General features: G+C 48.2%; 1 protein-coding gene and 1 long non-coding RNA gene across 6 annotated transcripts in view; one reads left to right on the forward strand and one right to left on the reverse strand.

The window, feature by feature from the left end:
• Positions 1-7,321, forward strand: part of LOC142575925 (uncharacterized) — a 29,103-nt gene extending 21,782 nt beyond the window's left edge. Inside the window, exon 3 of one of the 2 annotated variants that reach the window (XR_012826737.1) lies at positions 7,220-7,321. This is a non-coding gene — a long non-coding RNA (uncharacterized LOC142575925). The remainder of the gene's footprint in view (positions 1-7,219) is intronic. The other variant, XR_012826738.1, reaches the window with a different exon arrangement.
• Positions 1-14,515, reverse strand: part of LOC142575924 (uncharacterized) — a 350,863-nt gene that overhangs the window by 280,735 nt on the left and 55,613 nt on the right. The window lies entirely within an intron of this gene.

Consider the following 14,515-nt stretch of genomic DNA (forward strand, 5'->3'; position numbering starts at 1 on the left):
GGGAACCAATATATACATGCAAAATTAAAATCAAAATATATCAACAGTGGTTGAAACGATAAATTTCGAACTCCATAGCTGATGCGACACAAAACACGCATTGCCATTCCCTGAAATTTAACTCTAGCTTCGACCCTGCCAAGCTTCCTGCCGCTCATTTTCCGGCTTCATCTCTGCAAAAGTAAAATATCGGCTGTTCGACCAGAATGGCGTTTTCGTATTTCCACCTGAGTGTGTCTGTAGCGCCCACCGCGATATCAACGTAGAGTCGTATGTGCCGCCACAACAACGGCAAACTCAAAAAAAAAAAAAAAAAATGAGAGAGAGAGAGAGAGAGAGGGGGGGAAGAAAGAAAGGAGAAAGGCCACAACAACGGCAAACTCAAAAAAAAAAAGAGAGAGAGAGAGAGAGAGAGAGAGAGAGAGAGAGAGAGAGAGAGAGAGAGAGAGAGAGAGAGGGGGGGGGGGGGAAGAAAGAAAGGAGAAAGGAAGAGAGAAAAGGAATGAAAAGCAAGGAAAGCGAGGAAAATGAAAAAAAAAGAAAGAAACAATGACTAAGGAAAGCAACAAAGACAGAAAGAAATAATGTTTGACCTGTTTTGAGCTCAGTAGGGACCTTTAAGACATCCTCGCAGTAACGGCAGTTTCTACTAGCCGGCCGAAAATAACAAGATAACCTTGAGTAGGGCTGCGGCCGATCGCAAAGACATGTTTCCTCTTTGTCCCCGCCTTTCAACTTGGTTCTACATATAAGTAAGCTCTCTTACAATACATCGAGCCGCATTAAATTCAAAGTCAGTTCAAGGATTTCGGTTCACCGCTTGCCCAAGCCTCTCATCTTTGAAATTCTACAGCGCGCGACCTTTAGAGGACGCGACGATGGTAAACACACGCGGCGAGGCTTCGAAAGTAACAAGCCATAATACATCTTCGCGCTATGCCAAATAGGCCACGTCGCACTGACAAAAGGCCAGACATCGGTGATGACGCAGAATATGGATTCTATATATGTCGCCCTCATAATCTACACTGCCCGATGCTGCAACAACACAAGAGCCGAAGGGCCGTATTGTTCAAGTGGACAAAGCAGCATGCGGGCGATACCTGTGTGGCTTTTGTTGCCTTAACCACCTTTCTCTCTTTTTTTTTTTCTAGCCAAACTTCGTCTTCCTTACGCAACAAAGAAACATGCCGTGACATCTGCGCCTTGCATGTATTGCCCAAAAACCAGCCCAGTGCAAGACAAATACCTACGTGCGCGTGCGGACGATATATATATATATCTTTCTCTCTCCGTATATATATATATATATATATATATATATATGTATAACATTTAGAGGAACTCTTAGGAATTTTCCTTGAGCTTCACTGGTGACGCATCCTCCAGTCTTTTCTGCCTTTCGTTCATGACAGTCCAGCATGCGAGCTGTAATGTATTCTTTTGCCAACATGAGTCATGAATTAGTGCTCTTGTTTATTTGCTCCTTTGTTTATTCACCGTCCTTCCATCCGTCTTGGTTGTATATTAGCGAGTGTATGATCCGTCTGTAGCGATATCTAAGTGCCGGCAGGAATATCGTAACAATTCAATTCCATGCGAATTGTTTTTCTTGCCGTTCTTCGCCATCACAGCAGTATCGGCCAGTTGTGAGCAGTGGATCATGAAGAGGGGCAGATTCGAACGAAATAAATCGTTGCAATATACCGGTCCCAGGCCACAAAATCTCACTCCCTTTTCCCGCGAGTGTGCGTAAATTTGAATGCAGCGACACGGACGTGCACCAGCACGATCATGATTCAGATTCGCCAATGCCAGCTCAATGTCACTCAATGCAGGCAGCTCAATGCCAATGTCACATGCAGTGCCGCATTATTGAGAAACATAGCGCAGCTGTGAAAGCGCTCTTGAAGGGCACGCGGTCGCGCGCTCTAGTTCACAACTAATCATCCAAGTGCGGAATGTTCTGTGTCCCGTGCGAAACTTCAGGCTGCGTTTCAGTATGGCCAGCATTGGAGACAGTCTACTTTGACAGCTTCGAGCCCAAGTAATGGAACGCATATAGAAGACGCCTCTGCGGCTTGACGCCACTTTATGTCGACAGAGAAGCACATACTGTCGCTCCTCTGTAAATGTTTTCAAGCATGAAATGCTTTTAGCGGCCGTTGTCAGCGACCTTCAAGCATTATGATAGGAGAGTGCCAGCAAACTTGAAAAAGGAAAAAAAAATCGAGAGGAAGAGGAAGGTAGCTTTGTCTGTGGCTGCCTCTCGATTTTTTTTTTCATTTTTCGAGTTTGCTGGCATTATACTAGCATAACCATGTACCAACTAGTCCAACAAGCCCCCTCTCCTGACCTTCAATTGACCTTGAAAGAAAAGCCAGAGCTATTATCCGGGCACTCAAACGAGAATATCCGGGCAAGTTGGGAGAACGAGATTATCCCAGCAACCAGTCAAAACTTAAGAAAGTGCGGTCTCTACCCGAACCCTTTGTAGAGGACCGTATTACATACGCTACTGTCGAGACAATTACAAAAAAAAAATATTGCTTCCGAGTTCTTCCTAATGTTTGTTCACAATGTCACTCAAGCTGTATCTTCTAGTAGGCTGGAGTTCTTTTTTTTTTTGTCATTTGCAATAGCGACATTCAAAAGGCAGATACAGGGTACCATATACTTCTTTGTCATCTTTTGGCGCTGAGACGGGGTTGTCCGTGCTCTTTTGAACGCCAGCGTTCCGTGAGTTCCGCGTCGCGGGTCTCGCGTCGCCTCGGGAGATGGCGCCACGCTGCGTGGCTCCTCCTTCAGGAGATTTTCTTCTGGCCGGGCAGTGCGCTCCGTCTCCCTGGCGTCTTTCGCTGCCTGTCGTGCCGCCTTCAGCCGGTTTTCTTCTTCTAGCTGAGCAGCATCCATATGGACCAGTGCATAGCATGGCGCGGCCAATGTGGTGTGCCGTTGCGAACATGCACTACACCCATTTTAAGATTGTGGCTAGTATATCTCCAACCAATCTGCTTTGCGGATTGCCATTTCGTGCTTACATCTACTCTCGATGACGGGAGAGCCAGCAATTTCTTTTCTTGCGCCAACCTACGAAAAACAGAGCGTACCTAACATCAGGTGCACAAGAAAGCATGACTACGTATTCTTATGGACAGGCAACCAGTTCCCGACGAGTTTCCAAGCATTGCGCTGAGGTGCCATCATGCTCTTGGACAGAAGTACACTGCATCTTTCTTCTGGATCAAAATGCTGCTTTTGTGAAGCTGCCTTTTTTGTTTTTTGCTGGCTTCATCGAAATCGGAACGACACTGAAGACGGCCACTGTCCATTTAGTCGTATGTCTAGTTCCTTACGGAAGAGTACTGGAACATCGCCCCATTCAACATCAAGTGCGCGAGTATCTATTCGAAGGCCATAACGTCCCGACATTACGCCGTCCTCAAAGACGTGTTGCAGCCGCATCCGTCGCCCACTACGAGGAGTATACGTACATACAAGAACCGGGCTCCCTCGGCAGCAGCCCTGCAATGGTGGCTCGCGCGGACGTCCTTAGGATGCCTCGCGCGCGCGGACGGCCGAAATTGACGCCGCCGCCTGGCCGGGTTGCACCACACGCACTTCGTGGCCTTGTTTATCCCCCTCCGAAGGTGTCGCGAACAACAGCGGGAACACGAAAATAAAGAGAAGAAAATCGAGACGAGGCCACGTGGCGACGGCTGGATCTTCTCACCGCGATTCAAAACCGCCAAGGTTGAATTACTGCCGGCGCCTTGCGGCTATAGCATACACTCGGGCCTGGTAGACGCCCGCCGCACCGCCTCGCCGTGAACTGAGTCAAGAAATGAGTTTGCTTCGCCGTCGCCTGGCAATTGATTCGACCTTAGATCCCTTTTAACGGTGCCCCGCGATTCAACGCCGCGGCAATTATGCGTGACCGAATCTGCATTTCCTTGGTTTGCTCTTTTACCACGCTCTTGTGTTTTCTTTCTATTGCGGCCGACCTCAAAATGTTATTCAGTTCACCACTTCGCGCGTTGTCTTATAATCCATCATCTGCATACCGGGCGTCGCAATCCCGGTAGGCATGCGATATGTGGATCACGTATGCGCAGCCGTTTAAGCTGATGTTATGGTTATCACGTTCTTCTTTTTTTATTCCAAGCATTTTTTGCTTTGTACCAAGCACTTAGCGGTAGGCAGGCCCATGCTCCTGCCGCGCATTGTTCCGGGCCCCTTTAATAAAAATAATATCTAAAATATGCTTGTCTGACGGAAGGATTTAGCCAGGGTGCCCAAGAACGAAAAACCCGATGCGTTACCCTTAGGGCCACGCACACTTCCTTTTCATTAAACGCATTTATTACTGAAAAAAAAAACCGTGCTTAATGTATATACATAGCTGTCAAAAGAGTATTAGGCCACAAGTGCATACGTATTATTATGATGATGATTTATTGGCATCGCCTTTGAAACGGGGCGGGGATGAATAGTCACCTATAGCTTGCTTAAGTTAATAAGGTATGCTATGCATACTTTCCATTCTAGCATTTTTGATCGCATCTTCTTGTTCTTTTTTTTTTTCTCTTCCTCAAAACTTCACCCTAGTCAGTGCCACCTATCGTTCGAGACAATGGGCGCGGTATGTCACGTTGCAAAGAAACAAATTACCTGAGCATAGCGGAAGCCCCGCATTTCCACGTTTCCTGAAGCGCCAGTTTCCATTAGGCCCAAGACGGTCGCAATGAACATTCTACCGCCTTCGGTATCGGCCCAGATCATAATGGAACACGTAGTAACGTTTCATATTAGGGAGTACAATAAATCAGTCGTCATGCCACCACCGTCGTGGTGGCCTTGCTGCTGTCACGCCTCACGCACAAGTTCTCGCCTAACACAAAAATTTTGGTTCATGGTCGAACCCTATGCAGAACACACACCGATGCTGAAATAGCCAGCTACCTCCGTGTAACATTGCTGCCAACAGTGCGTAATATCTGCACTCTTTTTTTGTTATTATTATTACCATTTCCGCACTGTAAAACCTTTTTGGTGCTGTGTGTAATAAATAAATAAATAAATAAATAAATAAATAAATAAATAAATAAATAAATAAATAAATACCCTTTTACAACATGCAACCGCGTTTTGACACATACCCTGCATGTGGTCGATACACCTTCCCAGCATTAATTGCGCCTTTTGAATTTTTACGGGTAGCCTCCGCACTCAAGAGGATTAAGTCCATGAACCGACTATATAAATGCTGTACCTATGAATATCAGGGCGCTTATAAGCAACATGATCCGCGGGCAAAAGCGGCAATACGGCGATTCCTCTGAGCGTTGCATCAAATTCTTATTAAAAAATTTAGTGTCCTTGCATTCTGTGAAGAAGGATAACCAGCGAAGATGTATTGCGATGACTATATTGACAACTACATTTATTGCTATACTATTTCTATATTGATTGAATAAAGACACGTACACGTAACTTTGTGGTTCTCATCGTCTTTATTTTGTCTAATTCATTACCACAGTGACCATAGCTTTGTGGTCACTGTGGTACACCGCGATCGGTTGTGCTGCTGTGCTAGGCAAGTTCTTGCCAAAGATTAAATCTATACACGACCAGTGACGCGTGGTCGGCACAATGACGACAGTGTAGCACTCAATTCCAAACCGCTCCAACAGGAAGGATACAATCCACTTGCCGTCGAGGAGCGCTAGGTCGACGCCAAAGTCGGCGATTGGTGGGAACACTATTGCGTTTTATTACGCTTTTCGACTCTCCAGTGAGAACAATGAAGCGCCGCCACCCCACGTTTCTTTATTTGGCCATAAACGTCATGCGTTATAACATGGTGGATGTGATGACAACATTCAAAGCGATCGCCGCGACTTTTCTTTTTTTTTTTTTTTTTGCGCATGCTCATTGGGTTGCGCCGGAGTTTTCAGCGCACAGGCGACACACGGACGGACGGACGGACGGACGGTCGAATTGGCTAGCCGTATAACAGCTTCGCTGTAAAAGTAAGAACTGAACAACCTGGTAACTATTCAAAGGTGGATCATGGACAGCACGTTCTGTAAATCACTTCTGTATCTTCATGAAAAACCCGCCGTGGTTGCTCAGTGGCTATGGTGTTGGGCTGCTCAGTACGAGACCGCGGGATCGAATCCCGGCCACGGCGGCCGCATTTCGATGGGGGCGAAACGCGAAAACACCCGTGTGCTTAGATTTAGGTGCAAGTTAAAGAACCCCAGGTGGTCGAAATTTCCGGAGTCCTCCACTGCGGCGTGCCTCATAATCAGAAAGTGGTTTTGGCACGAAAAACCCCGTAATTTTTTAATATTCATGAAACTGGCCCTTCATGCTTACATTTCATTTGATTCTACAGTGTTATGCCGCATGGCAAGTCAAACGAATAAAAGAAATGCCATATTTTATTTGACGTAAGCGAGAAAACAAAACAATACCTGGAAAACATATATGTTTTGTTATTTGATAGCGTGCCAGGCTTCGCTAACTTAGCTTCGAGAAAGCGGTCCAGATGTAAGCGCCACATTTGGCCGGGGTAGGTAGTTTACTGCGTGCATTGTGTTTGATCTACCCAGCTCACGCGGCAAGTGTGGTCTCTGTTCGAGTCGTGGATAGGATTTTCGCAGTCGACCATAAATAACCTCGTAAACATGGCGCAACGTTCATCATGTTCTCCTGAACAATAGCTGCTGGTAAATGTTTAGAACGAATATTCCACTTCCGAGTGATTAAGTGAGGGAGATAAATGTGAAAGTGAGTAAAAAAACGTTGCTCAACAGAAGCCAATTTAAACAGTCTAGAACGTGAACGAGTTTCGAATAGTCGACAGCAGAGAAACCATATTAGAATTCCTACCCAACCTGGCCATTCACAACTTAAGCGTCTCGCTGGTTGCAAACTTACCGTTATAACACTACAGAAATGATGCTGCGCTAAAGACAGACAATGACGAAGGAGTACGGACACGAGAAACCGCAAACTTTCAACTTTTCAAACTTTAGTTGAAAGTTTGGGCATGTCCGTGTACATTACCCCCCTCGTCCGAGTTTTGTCTTTGGTGCGGTGTCTTAAGCAATATGAAAGAACTCGCCCAACAACAACTTATACTGCCTTTAAAAATCGCTCTATAAGCGTCAAGTTCACTGTAAAGTAATTGACACACTTTCTCCCTTTTAAGGGAGTAAATTATTTTACAGTGAATTGGGCGAGCAGGAACCTCCAGCACCAGCTCTGGGCCGTCAAGCGAGCCGAGGAAGCCGCCAAGGGCCAACAAACCATGGCCGAAACCAAGGCGGCGTCCAGGCCTACCCCACCAAATCGCAGGGCACTCAATAAAGTTATTTGAATTAATTAATTAATTAATCGGCGAGCAGGACACGATCCATCTTCACAACAACGCTTATGGTCACACAGAGTGAAAAATGAGGTGAACGACGATAAATATTCAATGCCGGGGGATCAACTGATGTGCATAAACAAAAAAAAAGAGAATAAAGTATGCAGGAAAAGTCGCATTACGTCTGTGCCTCACACCAAAGAAGTAGAAGAGAATGAAAACAAATTGTGAAGGCTACGTGTACGTGTCTCAAGCGTTGAGATGATACCACGGAAACACTTCCGGACATTAACTGTGGAGTGCCCCTCGCTCATTACATAGGGAGCCGTCCTTTTTTTAGTGACTACTGCCTACAGGAATGACTTAATCCTACGGTGCAGAACACCATCTTTGTCGGCAGCTCAGCCTCTGTATAGTCATGACCTAGTTGATGTAGCCCTTCTTTCGGTTATGCAAGGGCCCCGTTTAAACGGCCGTTGTTTTGAACGTACTATATGCTCTGCTCGCAAATTCGTAAATCCTGTACTAGGTTGTCGAGCGCCCACCGGTGCTTAAGTAGTGAGCTGTTCCCCTTTTCTTTAAGTCTTAACGCATTCGAAAATACACTTTTATTCACATTTTAATTGCTTGCAGTCTGTCTCTTCATCTTTGCTCAATGTGTTTTACCTACTAGTTTTCTCCTATAGAGCAAACACAATCAGTGTCCCACCTGGCGGCTGTATCCAGCCGGCTACCTCGTCTTCCTACTTATTTTTTTCTGATTGCTTGTATGTTTTGCAAATCTAATAATGATGCGAATTTACTTTCTCCGACTTGATCCCCGTGCTTCTCGCGCTCGTATCGAGCTTTGACCCTTAGGGTTCTCGTACTCACGTCTGGGATGGATAATTACGGCGACGCGGGCAGGCTTTCTCGCCACATCCGGAGATTAGCACCTTCGCGGGATGCGTCGTCGCCTTCTTCGCAGAGGCCGAGGTGCCGCTCTGCTGGCGAATGTCCAGCTAACACCCCTCCTGCCCCTTCCCCTCCTTCAACCCGCAATACCTCCGCTTTCGCCACCGTACAGTCAAGGTCGGCCCTGGACCGCGACACTCGGCCCTACTGATACTTTTTTACGGGGCTCGTATTTCTTATCGGCTTGTCTGCGCCCAGCTTTCTTTCTTCTCCTCAAGGACGCGTCGCAAGTACTATTCGCAGGCGCGCGCACACGCCCCCTGCAAGCTTAAATGTTGTAGCACTAGCTTATAAGCTAGTACTAGAGCTAGAGCTCTAGCTAGCTCTTCAGAGGGAGAAAAGAAAGTGAAAAAGAAAAACGATTGGTGTACGTCGTTGTTGTCTGCTTTCGTCTTAGTTGTTTGCACTAGCAATGTTCTCATCCAGAAAATTTGAAAACTGAAAAGTCTTTAACCCTAAGCAAATGTATTCTACAAAAATTCGCGAGATGGAGGAAGTTTTATGGAAAGGATAACCGGGCATCCACATGAAACTACTCGTGTACGAACTGCAGTGGGCTTCTTATACCATCTGTGAATGAATAAATGAATTCTGGGGTTTTACGTGCCAAAACCACGATTTCATTGTGAGGCACGCCGTAGTCGGGGACTCCGGATTAATTTTTACCACCAGCTGATCTTTAACGTACCCCCAATGCACGGGACACCGGTGTTCTTGCATGTCGCCGCCAACGAAAGGGATCCACCGCGGCCCGGGTTTGATCCGGCGATTTCGTGCTTAGCAGCGCAACACCATATAGCCGCAAAGCCACCGGGGCGGGTTATTATACCATCTAGCTGTTTTGCCATCATGCGATTGACAGACGTAACAGCATAAGAGTAACGTTTCGATGTCCGGTTCTTGTTTTTGACTCTCGGTTTTTCGTTGGAACGTGAAGTTTCTGGGAGTATGACCGGTAGTGATGAAGAAACGCAAACAAGAAGCGATGTAGACAATCTGGACAAGAAATGTGTATGGGTAAGCGTTTCTATACAGATTCACGGCAGGTAAAGTAAATGAACCACAACTTGAGCAGTAGAGGCAGCAGTGTCTCACTCTTTGGCTACCTCAATGACTGCTAGAGCCCAGACGCACTTTAACGTACATGTTACGGAGCCTCCCTGATCTGTCAGCAATCCTGATTTCCCTACTTTGTCGTCTTCTAATGGGTGCGAATAAACTTTGAACAAGTGTTATTTTACGAACGACTGTTCAGCTTTGATTGGAATTGCGGACAGTGCCACCTGTTACACATGTCGCACAGAAGGAACTTTAAAACAGCTATTGTGCGACTTCCCATCTTTTGAAGATCAGAGGCTTGCCCTTGGAAGCAAAATAGGAGGATTAGAATATATAAAAGTAGAAGTTTCGCCCAAGAGGCGAAGCACTGATTGCGATAGGAAATTATTAAACACAGTAAGGCTGGCAGCGTTATCGATCTTATAGGTTGCTGTAAACGCTCGCTTACTAACTAAATTAACAAGTACGGTGTCACGCGCGCACAGGCAAACATAACACGCCTAACTCGACGACCGCGCGGATACTCGCTGTAAGAACGCTGGCGTGATAAGGGGCTGCAAGATCAGCGAGCGAATTTCCATTTTTGCTGGCTCTTGCTCCCACGCAAACTAGATGCGCAAGAACACAGCGCACACGAAGCCATGAGGCTTCTTGGGTAACATAGACTTTGCACACACCACACATATTATCTCCACGATGGCGCGCGCACGTCCTCACCGCGTTTTTACAAATGCTAGTAGGTACAGCGGGCTGTGGCGTTTCTCACGGCGCTCGACGTGTCTGCGCAGGCGCGAGTAAGAGTGGGTGCGAGAGAGAAAATGTGGGGGCCTGTGCTCCTTGAATATGTGAGTCTGCCTAGGCACAACGGAGGAGGTTTCTTAACGCGTGTTTTATGCGTTTGTACTGTTTGGGATCGGACTGCTGGTACGATCTGTTGGGAACTCGGCGCTGACGCCCGTGGTTGTACCTGGGTCGCAAGCCCCAAGGGTAGCGTTGGCCTGGCGGCCTGGGGTACAACTGGAAGCATCCGAAGGTCCCGGCAAAGCATGAGTCGACTGGTAACAACGAAACAACTTGTTTATTTTAACATCGCAAAGAGTTGGCGGTCAGGTTTGACCGTAGTAGAGAGACGGGAGAGCACTTCACTCAACAGAAGAAATCGGAGCCCTCCTTTTGGCGTCCGGGGGCAGCTGTTTTTATACTCTCGCAGTTGAGGGCAAGAAGGAACCCCTCAAAAGACGAGCACGTGAATGTACAATGGGCTAATGGTGACGCACACTGTCGTAGCGATGCCGTAGCACCATGTCGAGCACGATCTCGTAGCACCCTGTCGTGGCGCTGCCGGTCGGACACAATGACTGTAATGAGAGGATGGTCCCTGCTTTGGCATCGCCTGTTTCGGGCACAATGACTGGAACGAGATCCCTGCTTTGGCATCGCCTGTTTCGGGCACAATGACTGGAATGAGATCCCTGCTTTGGCATCGCCTGTTTCGGGCACAATGACTGGAATGCGAGGATGATCCCTAGGCGGTCGCATCGCCGCAGTCGCGCCTGGAAACACCTGGCGATGAGTGTTGCGGCGACGACGATCGGGCCAAAATGTCTGCCGCCCCGCCGCAGTCGCGCCGGCAAAACCACGTGTCGCAGGCGAAACGCAACAGACCGCCCCGCCGGGGGAAGGAGATCCCGATGGACAGGGGACTGCATCCGCTGTCCGGAGGGATGTCGCTCGATGATGCTCATAACCGAAGTCGGGCGTCCCTCGACGTTTCTTGAGCGCAGCGCACAGAGAAGGCCTCGTTCTCTTGTTCAGGTTCGCACGGGACACTGCAAAGTGACTTCGGGAGAGTTCACATTTTTGTTCTCGTTCCCGGCAAGCGTTAGAACTACGCTGAAACTCAACCGCTCAGTCAGCAAGCACGGCACAACCCTCACTAAGCCCTGCCAGGCTCTTTCCCCTTTTTATACCACTGCCTAGTTCCTTACAGTAGTCTAGCATCACTCAGAACGCGTCCACAAATTGAAAAATTGCACTAGAAAGCATATCATCACTTTGAAACACTAAACAAAAGCAATATGTTAAAAAAAAAAATCCTGCCTCAGCAAGAAAACATCAGTAACAAACAATTTTGAGGCTGATTCCTACGTTAGGGGCTTCGACTTAAGCCATCGGCGTTACCGTTGAGACTCCCCTTTTTGTAACGCACCTCAAAGGAATATTGTTGTAAAGCGAGGCTCCAGCGCAGGAGGCGGCCATTTTTGGGAGAGATGGTCTGCAGCCATTGGAGAGGGCAGTGATCCGTCTCAATGATAAACCTCGAGCCGGCTAGATAGCATGACAATTTCTGAACGGCCCACACGAGACATGCACACTCTTTCTCGGTGGCGCTATACGCCTGCTCACGACTGGTCAGCTTACGACTAGCATACAGGACGGGGTGTTCTACTTCTCCATTTTCCCGTTGGCACAGTACAACGCCCATGCCTCGCTCACTAGCATCGCACTGAACAATGAACCCTTTTGTATAGTCTGGCGATCGTAGCACAGGCTGGCTTGTTAGGGCACTCTTTAGGGCGCTAAAAGCTCTTTCCTTGGTCTCGTCCCAGACGACTGTTTGAGGCTCTGTCTTTCTTAGAGCATCCGTCAGGGGAGCCGCGATATCAGAGTACCTAGGGATGTACCTCTGATAGTAGCCGGCGACACCCAAGAACGACCGAATATCGGTCTTGGTGCGCGGTTGCGGAAAGTCTCGCACAGCGGCCACTTTTATTTCAGAGGGGCGGCGACGACCCTGACCAATCACGTGACCGAGGTAGACAACCTCGGCCTGTGCTATCTGGCACTTAGGAGCCTTGACTGTCAAGCCCGCTTCGCGCAGGCGGGTTAGCACTGCCCGCAAGTGTGCCATATGCTCAGACCAGGATGCGGAGAATATCGCTACGTCGTCTAGATACGGTAAAGCGAATTCTTGCTGTCCCCGCAACACTTTATCCATGAGACTTGAAAAACAGTATGGCGCGTTCTTCAAACCAAAACTCAACACTTTAGGACGGAATGTTCCCATTGGTGAAATGAACGCCGCATACCTACTAGCCTCTTCTGTAAGTGGAACCTGCCAATAACCCCTGACAAGATCTAGGGTGGAAATAAACTGAGCGCTACTAACTTTCTCAAGGCGCTCCTCGATGTTAGGGATCGGATAAATTTGATCCTTAGTGATGGAATTAAGCCTGCGGTAGTCGACGCAAGGACGAGGTTCCTTGCCCGGTACCTCAACTAAAATCAAAGGGGAGGTATAATCACTCTCACCTGCCTCAATAACACCGAGCTGTAGCATTTTCTTTACCTCAGCCTCCATAATATCGCTCTGGCGGGGTGACACCCGATACGCCTTGGATCGTACTGGCTCTGTGGAGGTAAGTTCTATATCATGAGTAAGTACAGAAGTCCTACCAGGCCTCTCAGAGAACAGACCTTGAAACTCTTGTAATAGCTGGTGTAGTTCGGTTTTCTGCTCGGGCGACAGCGGTGCTTTACTGATAAGGTCACTAATGACTTGACCGGTGTCTTCCCTGTTCGTCACTGAGACTAGTCCCGGAAGCTCGACTGGAAGCTCTTCAGGAACGTTTATCATCATGCACACCACTGCTTCCCGTTGTCTATAAGGTTTGAGCAGATTACAGTGGTAAACTTGCTGTGCTTTCCGCTTTCCTGGCAGACTTACCACGTAGTTAACGTCCGACAGTTTCTGAACAATTCGTGCTGGGCCCTCCCACTGCACGTCTAGTTTGTTGTTTAGCGATGTGCGCAATATCATGACCTCATCGCCAACCTCAAAACGACGGGCCCTGGCTGTCCGATCATAATAAACCTTGGCCCTCTGCTGGGCCTTTGTCATTGCTTCACCTGACAACTCCTGTGCCCTTCTTAAGCGTTCGAGGAGCTTAAGTACGTACTCCACCACGACTGGGTCGTCGCCCCTACCTTCCCATGATTCTCGAAGCATGCGAAGCGGAGATCGAAGCGAGCGACCGTACACCAGTTCAGCTGGCGAAAACCCCGTAGCCGCATGCGGCGCGGTCCTTAAAGCAAACATCACCCCAGGCAGACACAGCTCCCAGTCAGTTCGATGTTCAAAACACAACGCTCTCAACACGCGCTTCATGACGGAGTGGAGCTTCTCAACGGAATTCGACTGTGGGTGGTACACTGAGCTGTGTAGCAGCTTTACCCCACACCTTTCGAGAAAAGTTGTCGTCAAAGCGCTAGTAAACACTGTGCCCTGATCTGATTGGATTTCCGCAGGAAAACCAACTCGCGCAAATATGGACAGTAGTGCATTGACTATCTCAACTGAGCTGAGTTCTTTAAGCGGCACTGCTTCAGGGAACTTTGTCGCTGGGCAGATCACAGTCAAAATGTGTCTGTACCCCGTGGCTGTTACCGGCAGAGGTCCCACTGTATCAATAACGAGCCGTCTAAAAGGCTCCGTTATGATAGGTACCAATTTCAACGGCGCCCTTGATTTGTCCCCTGGTTTGCCCACCCGCTGACAAGTGTCACATTTCCTCACGAAATGGTCTGCGTCCCGAAAACACCCTGGCCAATAGTACTCTTGCAAGAGACGGTCCTTAGTTTTCTTAACTCCTAGGTGTCCGGACCACGAACCCCCATGTGACAAGCGCAACAGATCCTGACGATAGCATTGAGGCACGACCAGCTGATCGAACTCCACTCCTCTGCGGTCTAGATACTTCCGGTACAGGACTCCACCCCTTTCCACAAAACGCGCAGTTTTCCTGGCGATACCTTCTTTGACATTGCAGCGCACGTTTTCCAGGCTGCCATCCTTTTTTTTGCTCGGCTATCAAAGCCGTCCGGCTGACTTTTAGCAACCTATCAAGTCCGTCTGACGTAGGCGCGATGAGCAAATCAGTAGATAGCTCTTCTAACTTTCCCGCGTCGGGCGTTTCCTCTCCAGTATCTGGCGCCTTTAACGTTACAGACTCAAGTTTATTCAGTTCGGGCGTGCTCGGAATATCAGCTTGCTGCGCCTCTGACCCTTTTTCGTTGTTTGATAACGTCGGCCCCGCAACTACCGCCTTTGCAGCGAGCTCCCGA

This window comes from Dermacentor variabilis, chromosome 3, assembly GCF_050947875.1.
Source record: "Dermacentor variabilis isolate Ectoservices chromosome 3, ASM5094787v1, whole genome shotgun sequence".
NCBI lineage: Eukaryota > Metazoa > Arthropoda > Arachnida > Ixodida > Ixodidae > Dermacentor > Dermacentor variabilis.